This window comes from Corylus avellana, chromosome ca7, assembly GCF_901000735.1.
Source record: "Corylus avellana chromosome ca7, CavTom2PMs-1.0".
NCBI lineage: Eukaryota > Viridiplantae > Streptophyta > Magnoliopsida > Fagales > Betulaceae > Corylus > Corylus avellana.
The window spans coordinates 8,476,689-8,486,187 of NC_081547.1; the positions used below are offsets into that span (position 1 = coordinate 8,476,689).

The following is a 9,499-nucleotide window of genomic DNA, read 5'->3' on the forward strand; positions in this document are numbered from 1 at the left end:
ACCCTTAATTGAAAGTTTGGGGGGAACATTGTCTGTTAAATGGTAATTTAAGTTTCTCCTAAATTTAATCATTTAGTTTATATTCTAACACTAAGTAATCAAACGTTTCATATTTTCATCCATAGTTTAACTATGGATGAAAATATGAAACGATGATATGAAAAATGTATTTCCATAATATGGGATATTGATGTTGACGGATAAATATCACGCAATATCACAGTTTATGCGGAATTAACATATATTTAAATCTAAGCAAACAATCACAAAAAACAAGTAAAATCAAACACAATGATTTTTGTGACGAAGAAGAAACCTTTTAGAAAATAATCTAAAAGTAAAATCTCTCCGGGGCAGCCAAACCCAGGAAATCACTCTCAAAAGATTAACCAGAGACTACAGACACTGGGAACACTTACAAACCGATGCAACCCCTTAACTCTGTAAGATCAACAAGCCTCTAACTCGTCTCCTCGTTTGCAATCTTTTTCAACGTGATTTTCCTTTATTGGATCCTTCCGATTGACTTCAAGTAAGGACAATGAAACTAACACAAAATTCTCTATGAGGAATAATCAGGCTCACTACAATTGAACACTCAAATACAGCCTCTCACGAATTCTAGGGTTCTAAAATTCATACCTGTCTTTTCTATAAAGTTGTATTTATATCACATATAACACCTTAGACGTGGGCCCACTTAAAAACACTTTGTGGGCATAAAACTTGCGGGTTGTCCGGACTGAGAAGCTTGCTATCCGAACAAGGGCCTTGCGAGCAAGCAAAAATAGGCTTGCTGGAATTGGTGTCCGAACAGGCTACTAGGCTGTCCGCACCCACTGCATAGGAGGAAAAATCGCATTCTGAAAATGCTGTCTGGACTTGATCAACAGCTTCAATAGAGATCAATTTGTGGTTCGATTGAACTGAAACTTTGTAGGGATGTTCATGACATGTGAATCCTGATTATGTACGGTGGAGATTGGATTATGAGCAATCTATATCAGTGTTTAAGCCCGTGGACAGTAGCCTCTGTATTTTGAAACCGAATTAAGCCAACAAAAATACTAACAAATGTGGACACTACTTGCCCCCTCGGATGTAAAATTTGTGTCTGCCAAAATCTTTCTCAGTAAGGATTTGAGAAAAATAGACAAACAAAAAAGTAAAAAAATAAACAAAAAAAATGTCTCATTATTCATTTTTGTTCTTAATAACAGGGGATGATATATGCAGCAACTTAAAACTGCCCCATAATATCTTTTAAATATTTATTGAGGTCATGTTTAGCTCAAATACTGCGAAATTTGATTTTTTTTTGTTTTTTTCCCTTTAATAGCTCCATATTTTGGATAGCTAATTATTTATGTGAAGCTTATGGAATCGAATTTAGTCAAAAAAAATTTTAACGTTTTTCTAGATGCAGACCAATGGGATTCAAAGTACTACTCTAGACGTACGTAAGAAGTAATCTCAGTTCAGATTAAAATAATTCAAAAAGGGTTAATGAATTCAGAATTGTGCTCAAGACACCCATAAATTTTCCTATATTGTGAGCTGCAAAAGTCAAGCATAGGCTCGGATAATCAAAAGATGGGTAGCAATATTAGATCATTGACCTAGCTTTGTCAAATTGCTTTTAAGCTAAATTATAAATTATAAAGGGGAAAATCTACGTCACCTCTTGAAGTATATCCTCAACTCTTTTGCGTTTTCGACTAACTCAAAGTATTTAAATGTGGCAAGTTACAGCCTTTGTCATCTTTTTTTCGTTCTTTTGGTTTGAGTGCGTCGCACGCACTTCACCTTTTAAAACATGAACTTGTTATAATTAATTAGACTTTTGGAGAGTCAAATGTTACTTTTTTTTAACATTTGATGCCAAAAGTCAGGAAATAAAGTGTATTTTTCCGGGTTATAAATCATAACTTCAGCCAAGTCAGAAGTCAATCTCTAGGACTTAATCGGCCTTCCTATTCAAACAAAGCAGCAGATGGGTAACCAAGTGCCGTGTGATTCAAGGCACAGATCGAGTAGCTATATATAAAAACATACCCAACCATGTTAATTAACAAAGGGAGTAATTCATCTCAGTAGATCTATTACATTAAGCAATGGCTCATGCAGGTAACTCTTTGAGGCCTACTTTGGTAACGCTCTTTATATTTGCAATCATCTTATCTCCAATGGCAACGTCTGATGCAGCTCGATTGACTCAAAGAGGTAAAAGAAAAAACTCATTACCGTACCATTAATTCAGCAGCTTTAATTTATATGGCAAGATTTTAAGTTTTATTTTCAAATTTGGTTGCAGCTTCAGGACCCATTTGCCCTGCTTGTGTATGTTGCACACCTCCCCCACTGGGCTCTTGTTGCAAGTGTTGCGCTACTCCTTCACCTATCGCCAAGTCTGAGAATGGGTCTCCATGAGCCTAGCTACTCAAACTTTCTGATTCTACATTTATTGTATGAATAAAAGGAATCTCTACACTTCCCTTTAGACCAAATCCACCTGTTTTAATATATAATGTACGTCATTTTTCTTCTTCATATATTAACAAAGATGAATTAATTAAATATATAATTAATGTACTTTTTTTTTTGTCTTTATCCTTGCCATCCTTTCTAAAGATCAGTCATGATTCTATTAAACGGAAAAATATATATTGTGGCTAAAATTAACCTTTTATAGGTAAAAAGAGGCACTTCTCACGCTAATTACAAATTTGTTAACAACAGCTGATTTTGATGTTTATAACTGATTTGTCAAATTTCTAATGGAGCTAATCAGAATAGATCTAATAATAAATTTGAAAAAAAAAAAAAAAAAAGTGAGATAGAAGAATAACATATATGTCTCATATTCATTAGCATACCAATTTTCGTCGCTATAGCCTATATATATTCATTCTAATAAAAAATTTCGACTAAATGGCACTTCCTCTCCGAATTACCCTTCCTGGGTCACCTTCCTTTATCAATTTAGACTTTTAGAATATGAGTGAAATTGTGTTTGATAAATAAAGTTTTTAAGTAAAAAAAAAAATACTTTTTGACAAAAGTTTTATTTTTATCTTTAATAGGTCATTTGATTATGTGCATCTCCCACTGATGTTGTTTTGTCTTTAATGTACATATATAGGTGAATAATTTGGCTTGTTTGAATTGCTTGTTGCAAGACAGTACTATACTAAATCTTTCATTTGAAACCCTTTGTCATTTTGTGCGAAAAATGGGAAGATATTTTGGGAGTGCTTGTAGACATGCATGGGGAGTAGTGATATTGGTTTCGGTAATATTTGTCTAATCTATGTTGATATTTTGTGATTTCTTCATGATTAATATTATGTTCAAGTTTGTGATATTAATGTTACATTGTTTTTTCCTATTCCACATTTATATGTTTTATGAGTGTTTTAGTAAACAAGATTTCTATCAATGAATAAAAGAGGAATTCTAGTTTAATGGTTTAATTGAATTTCTGTTGTAACTCATTGCAACTTTATTTATTCTAGTTTGGTGGTTTAATATAATTGCCAAAAGGTGAGTTTGGTTAGATTTTTCAATTGCCTAATTCAGTAGCAAAATAATTTTAGATGTAAGATCGAGGAGTAATTTTAAGTGTCTTACTTGTATCCTACTAAAAATAATGTGGCTATTAAAATCACCATTGCGCTTGTAATTAATCATTACTGAATTTCGATCAACGGGTGATTATCTCCAAAAGAACGACTCCAAAGCTATAAACATCACTTCTGCCAGTTAACCAGTTTGATATGTAGTATCTGCAAGTCAAAGCATGTTAATTTTTCATATTTGTAGGCTTGTAGCAAAGAGTTTATTGAAAAAGTTGGCAACTCCCTTGATTTCGAATATCATAAGGTTTTTAATTGTCTAATGCCCAATACCAAATACATTTCACCTTTATTACCCCCATATCATTTGTATTTCAATTTCATTTCATAATGGATCATTTCTTCGGGGAATATAAATTTCATTCTTTTATTGGCAAAGAAAATAAATGTTGAAGATGATCATAAGTAACATAAATGATAATAGAAATACTCACTCGGGATCCAAATATCCAGGGGTGCCAGCAACAATAGTTGACACATGAGTTCCACAATCGGTAGGAAAAATTTTGGATACCCCAAAATCAGCTAGTTTGGCATGAAACTTTTTATTTAACAAGATGTTTGTGGGTTTTACATCTCTGTGAATTATAGGTGGCTTGCAACCATTGTGCAGATACTCCAATCCTACATATTCATAACCACATCATTTATAGAAAACGACAAAAAAGGACATTATAAAGGAAGAATTATGCAAATCAACTCATTGCTAACCTAGTGCGGCATCCATTGCTATTCGAAGTCTATGTTCCCAATTCAATATGTGTACGTTCTCACCTGCATCCGTTAATAAAAGGCCTAAACCTTGGTATACTTTGTTATTCAAAGTAAATTAACACCGAATATATACTACTAATGAATAAGAAAAAATTTTAAAGGAATTTATTTTTCAAATTCTAAAATTAGAAAAAAAATTCTTCTCCGAGGAGGATAAGATTTAATAAGCTGAATATGAAGTACTTTTGCTTATTATTTCAAACCTGAAAGATGTGCTTTTAAGTCTCTGTTGACCATGTACTCATAAATGAGCCCCATGGTATATTCCTCATAGCAATATCCGACAAGAGTAGTTAAGTTTTTATGATTAACCCTCATAAGAAGTTTAACCTGTAATTACAAAGTATCACTTTAATTTTAGTATCAATGTAAGACTATATATATATATATATATATATAAATGAGCTCTAATTTTATGAGTCACAGTTACGTGCTTCTGATTGAAATTGCTGAAACCCTTGAGTTGATGATGGAGATATCATCTTTACTGCTACTTGAGTGTTACCTATGTTGCCATGGTAAACTGTTCCAAATCCACCCTTACCAAGAATCCTCTCAAAGTTGTTGGTAATATTTTGGAGCTCAGAATATGTAAATTGTCTTTGTATCGACTCCAACAATGCCTTTTGAATATTGGATTTAGTATCTACCATTGCTGCTAATGCTAAAATGATCAGTAAGTATATAAGGAGAATTTTTCTTTGTTAATGTCAATATGAATCATATAGTTAAAATTTTCACCTTTAGTCTTATCTTGTCGTTTTCTTCTAAGTAACAAGGTAGCAATAACAATTAATGAGAAGTTCAACAATTAATGCACCAAGTGATACTACTATTGGAACAACAATGTTGTTCTTCTCTTTGCACGAACCAGATCCACATAGCTTTGAATTAATATTGTCACCCCCACTTGGAATGATAGTACTGTTGGTGGCATTATCAAAAAAACCTACAATTGAAATTCATGAAAATTTTGCAATTTGCAGTTAAAGAAAATTTATAGGGAATATTATATTTACCGGCCCCCTCTAACTACTAGTGCTCTATTTGCAATGTTCTATCAAATGTTTCCATTTTTGTGATAGCCCCCAATCTATCATTAAAGTTGAAATGCCCCCTTTCCATCCCAAGATGACAAAATACCCTAAAATTAAAAAATATATATATATATTAATAAGAAAAATAAGAAAAAACCAAAATTAAAAGAAAGAAAATTTAGTTTTTTTTTTTTTTCTTTTTATCCTGCGGTATTTTAATCATTTTGGGTGTGGAAGGGACATTGCAATCCTAATGCTTGATTGGGGAAGATGGAAATTGCAAAAATCAAACATTATTAGAGGACCTTGCAAATATGATAATAATTACAGGGGAGTAATTGTAGTTTCCCCAAAATTGTAATAGTAAGGTTAATTTTTATTGTTTTTGACAAAAATCATACCTTAATGATAATAAACCATTCTTTGATCTTGCAATTAGTTCAGCTGGAACTGGACCAGACAGCTGGTTTCGTTCTAAGTTTCTGCATCGAAAGGTAGAATGATTAATTTTTTTTTTTCCCACCTACTTCTCTAGTGATGAAATTTGTAGCATCATTCTTCACATAAAAAGTAACTTACAAGACAGTCAAGTATTGTAATTGAGACAAGAAATCAGGCACCGATCCTGTTAAGCTATTGTTAGAAAGATCCTGAAATGAGCAAAATGCTTATATTTAATATTTGTTGAGGTAGAAAATATGTACTTATATTTGTAGCATCATTCTTCTACAACTTAATTAGCTAGGCATGTTTTTCAGGTGGCAAAGGAGAATAAAACCACTCTACCTTCAGCGGGTCTTTTCATCATCAGATACCACTCATTCTATGGTAATTAAATACGAAAATATATAATTAATTTCTATAAGTTAATTAAATCAGTTAATTCTCTAATGGAGGTATTTAGTATTAATTGCAGCATTACATAAATCAGGGGCATACAAGCACTTAATGAATGAGGAGGATGTTGAGAATCTGAAATGGCTTGAAATTTTCAAGTAAGATAATTAACATGCATGCTTCTCTCTTGATTATGGATGTTTTATTATTATTATTATTATTATTATTATTATTATATAATTTTATTTTTATTTTTATGTAGCAAGTATGATCTTTACAGCAAGAGCAAAGTTCTAATTGCTGTGGAAAAGGTTAAACCATACTATATTTCCCTCATTGAAAAGGTGATGATTCTTCCCTTTTATCTGCTACATTATTTGGTTAATTATTTGTTGTTAACATGAACTATGTTGTTGTACGTTGTTGCAGTACTTCCCTGCCAAGCTAAAATGGTGAAACTGAGGGGATTTGAAGCTTGACGAGTCAAGATATGCATCAGATTGCTTACCTATCTGTTATATTATATATACAGCTAGTTGTTGAGAGTATATGAGGTTACTTTTCGAGTGGTAGTTGAATCTTTCCTTCTTTTTTTGTTTTTTTTTTGGGTTTAATGCTAGTGATCATGTATGAAATAATGCTGTAGCTGTATTTTGTTTGCAATTTTAATTCTATTTCTTTTCAATCAGCATGAAATATTTAACTTGAATTGACTGAAACGGAGTTCAAACTAAGGACTTTTAGCTTGAATATCATATTAAATAATTACTTATTCCAAAAGCTTAAGAGAAAGAGATAAATTTAAGAGAAAAGTCCACATACACCCCTCAAACTACCGGAACAAGATCCTCTCTAGTTCAAATATAATATCCAGTTAGTGATAGCGGAGGGGTATTTTTGTCTTTTCATTTTTTGAGGGGACAAAAATAGCTCTCTACTATAACTAACTGGATATTATCCAGATTTGAATTGGAGAGAATCCTAATTCCAAATTATCACCCAATTGACAATGTCCTCATTCAAACTTTCAATTATGACAATTTCTCTCATAAATTACCAAACAATTGCTAATGTCCCCCTAGGCCAGCAAAAAGATAAAAGTGACCCTGATTTTTTTTTTTTTTTTCTCAGTAAGACAAAAACAAAAACAAAATTAATTTTTTTCTTAAAGAAAAAAAAAAGATATTTTTTTTTTAAAAAAAAAAAAAAATTCACACCCTTAATTGAGAGTTTGGGGGGAGCGTTGTCAGTTAAATGGTAATTTGTTGGGAGTATATAGAGTTTCCTCTAAATTTAATTATTTAGTTTATATTCTAACATTAAGTAATCATAAATTATGGATGAAAAAATGAAACGATGATATGAAAAATGTATTTCCATAATATGGGATATTGATGTTGAGAAACGCTTAACAGATAAATATCACACAATATCGCAGTTTATGCGGAATTAACGGATATTTAAATTTAAGCAAACAATCACAAAAAATAAGTAAAATCAAATACAATGATTTTTATGACGAAGAGGAAACTTTTAAAAAAACAATCTAAAAATAAAACTTCTCCGGGGCAGCCAAACTCAGAAAATCACTATCAAAAGATTATCCAGAGATTACAGACACTAGGAACACTTATAAACTAATGCAAGGCCTTGACTCTTTAAGATCGACAAGCCTCCAACTCGTCTCCTCGTTCACAATCTTCTTCAACGTGATTCTCCTTTATCGGATCCTTTCGATTGACTTCAATTAAGGACAATGAAACTAATAGAAAATCATCTATGAGGAATAATCAGGCTCACTACAGTTGAACATTCAAATATAGCCTCTCACGAATTCTAGGGTTCTAAAATTCGTACATCTCTCTTCTATAGTGTTAAATTTATATCATATATAACACCATAGACCTGGGCCCACTTAAAAACACGTTTTGAGCCTAAAACTTACAGGCTGTTTGGATAGGGGAGCTTGCTATCTGAACAAGGACCTTGCGAGCAAGCAAAAATAGGCTTGTTGGAATTGGTGTCCGCATGTGCTACTAGGCTGTTCGGACACCCACCGCATAGGAGGAAAAATCACATTCTGAAAATGTTGTCCGGACTTGATCAACAGCTCCGATCGAGATTAGTTTGTGGTTCGATTGAACTGAAACTTTGTAGAGATGTTCATGACACGCAAATCCTGATTGTGTATGATGGATATTAGATTCTGAGCAATCTATATCAGTATTTGAGTCCGTGGACAATAGCCTCTGCGTTTTGGAACCGAATTAAGCCAACAAAAATACTAACAAATGTGGACACTACTTGCCCTCTCGGATGTAAAATTTGTGTCTGCCAAAATCTTTCTGCAGTAAGGATTTGAGGAAAATTGACAAAGAAAAAAGTAAAAAAATAAACAAAAAAATGTCTCATTATTCATTTTTGTTCTTAATAACAGAGGATGATATATGCAGCAAATTAAAACTGCCCCAGAGTATCTTTTAAATATTTATTGAGGTCATGTTTAGCTCAAATACTGCGAAATTTGAATTTTTTTTTTTATCCTTTAATAGCTCCATATTTTAGATAGCTTATTATTTCGGTGAAGTTTATGGAATCGAATTTAGTCAAAAAAAATTTTAACGTTTTTCTAGATGCAGACCAATGGGATTCAAAGTACTACTCTAGACGTAAGAAGTAATCTCAATTCAGATTAAAATAATTCAAAAAGGGTTAATGAATTCAGAATTGTGCTCAAGACACCCATAAATTTTCCTATATTGTGAGCTGCAAAAGTCAAGCATAGGCTCGGATAATCAAAAGATGAGTAGCAATATTAGATCATTGACCTAGCTTTGTCAAATTGCTTTTAAACTAAATTATAAATTATAAAGGGAAAATCCATGTCACCTCTTGAAGTATATCCTCAACTCTTTCGCGTTTTCGACTAACTCAAAGTATTTAAATGTGGCAAGTTACACCTTAGTCATCTTTTTTCGTTCTTTTGGTTTGAGTGCCTTTTAAGACATGAACTTATTATAATTAGACTTTTGGAGAGTCAAATGCCACTTTTGAAATATTTGATGCCAAAAGTCAGGAGATAAAGTGTATTTTTCCAGGTTATAAATCATAACTTCAGCAAAGTCAGAAGTCAATCTCTAGGACTTAATCAGCCTTCCTATTCAAACAAAGCAGCAGATGGGTAACCAAGTGCCGTGTGATTCAAAGGCACAGATC

At 32.3% G+C, this 9,499-nt stretch overlaps 1 long non-coding RNA gene across 1 annotated transcript; it reads left to right on the plus strand.

The window, feature by feature from the left end:
• Window positions 1–6,203: 6,203 nt before the first annotated feature.
• Window positions 6,204–6,830, plus strand: LOC132186134 (uncharacterized). The gene is made up of 4 exons (XR_009440713.1): window positions 6,204–6,274; window positions 6,363–6,441; window positions 6,546–6,627; window positions 6,713–6,830. It is a non-coding gene; the product is annotated as an uncharacterized LOC132186134 (long non-coding RNA).
• Window positions 6,831–9,499: the final 2,669 nt, after the last annotated feature.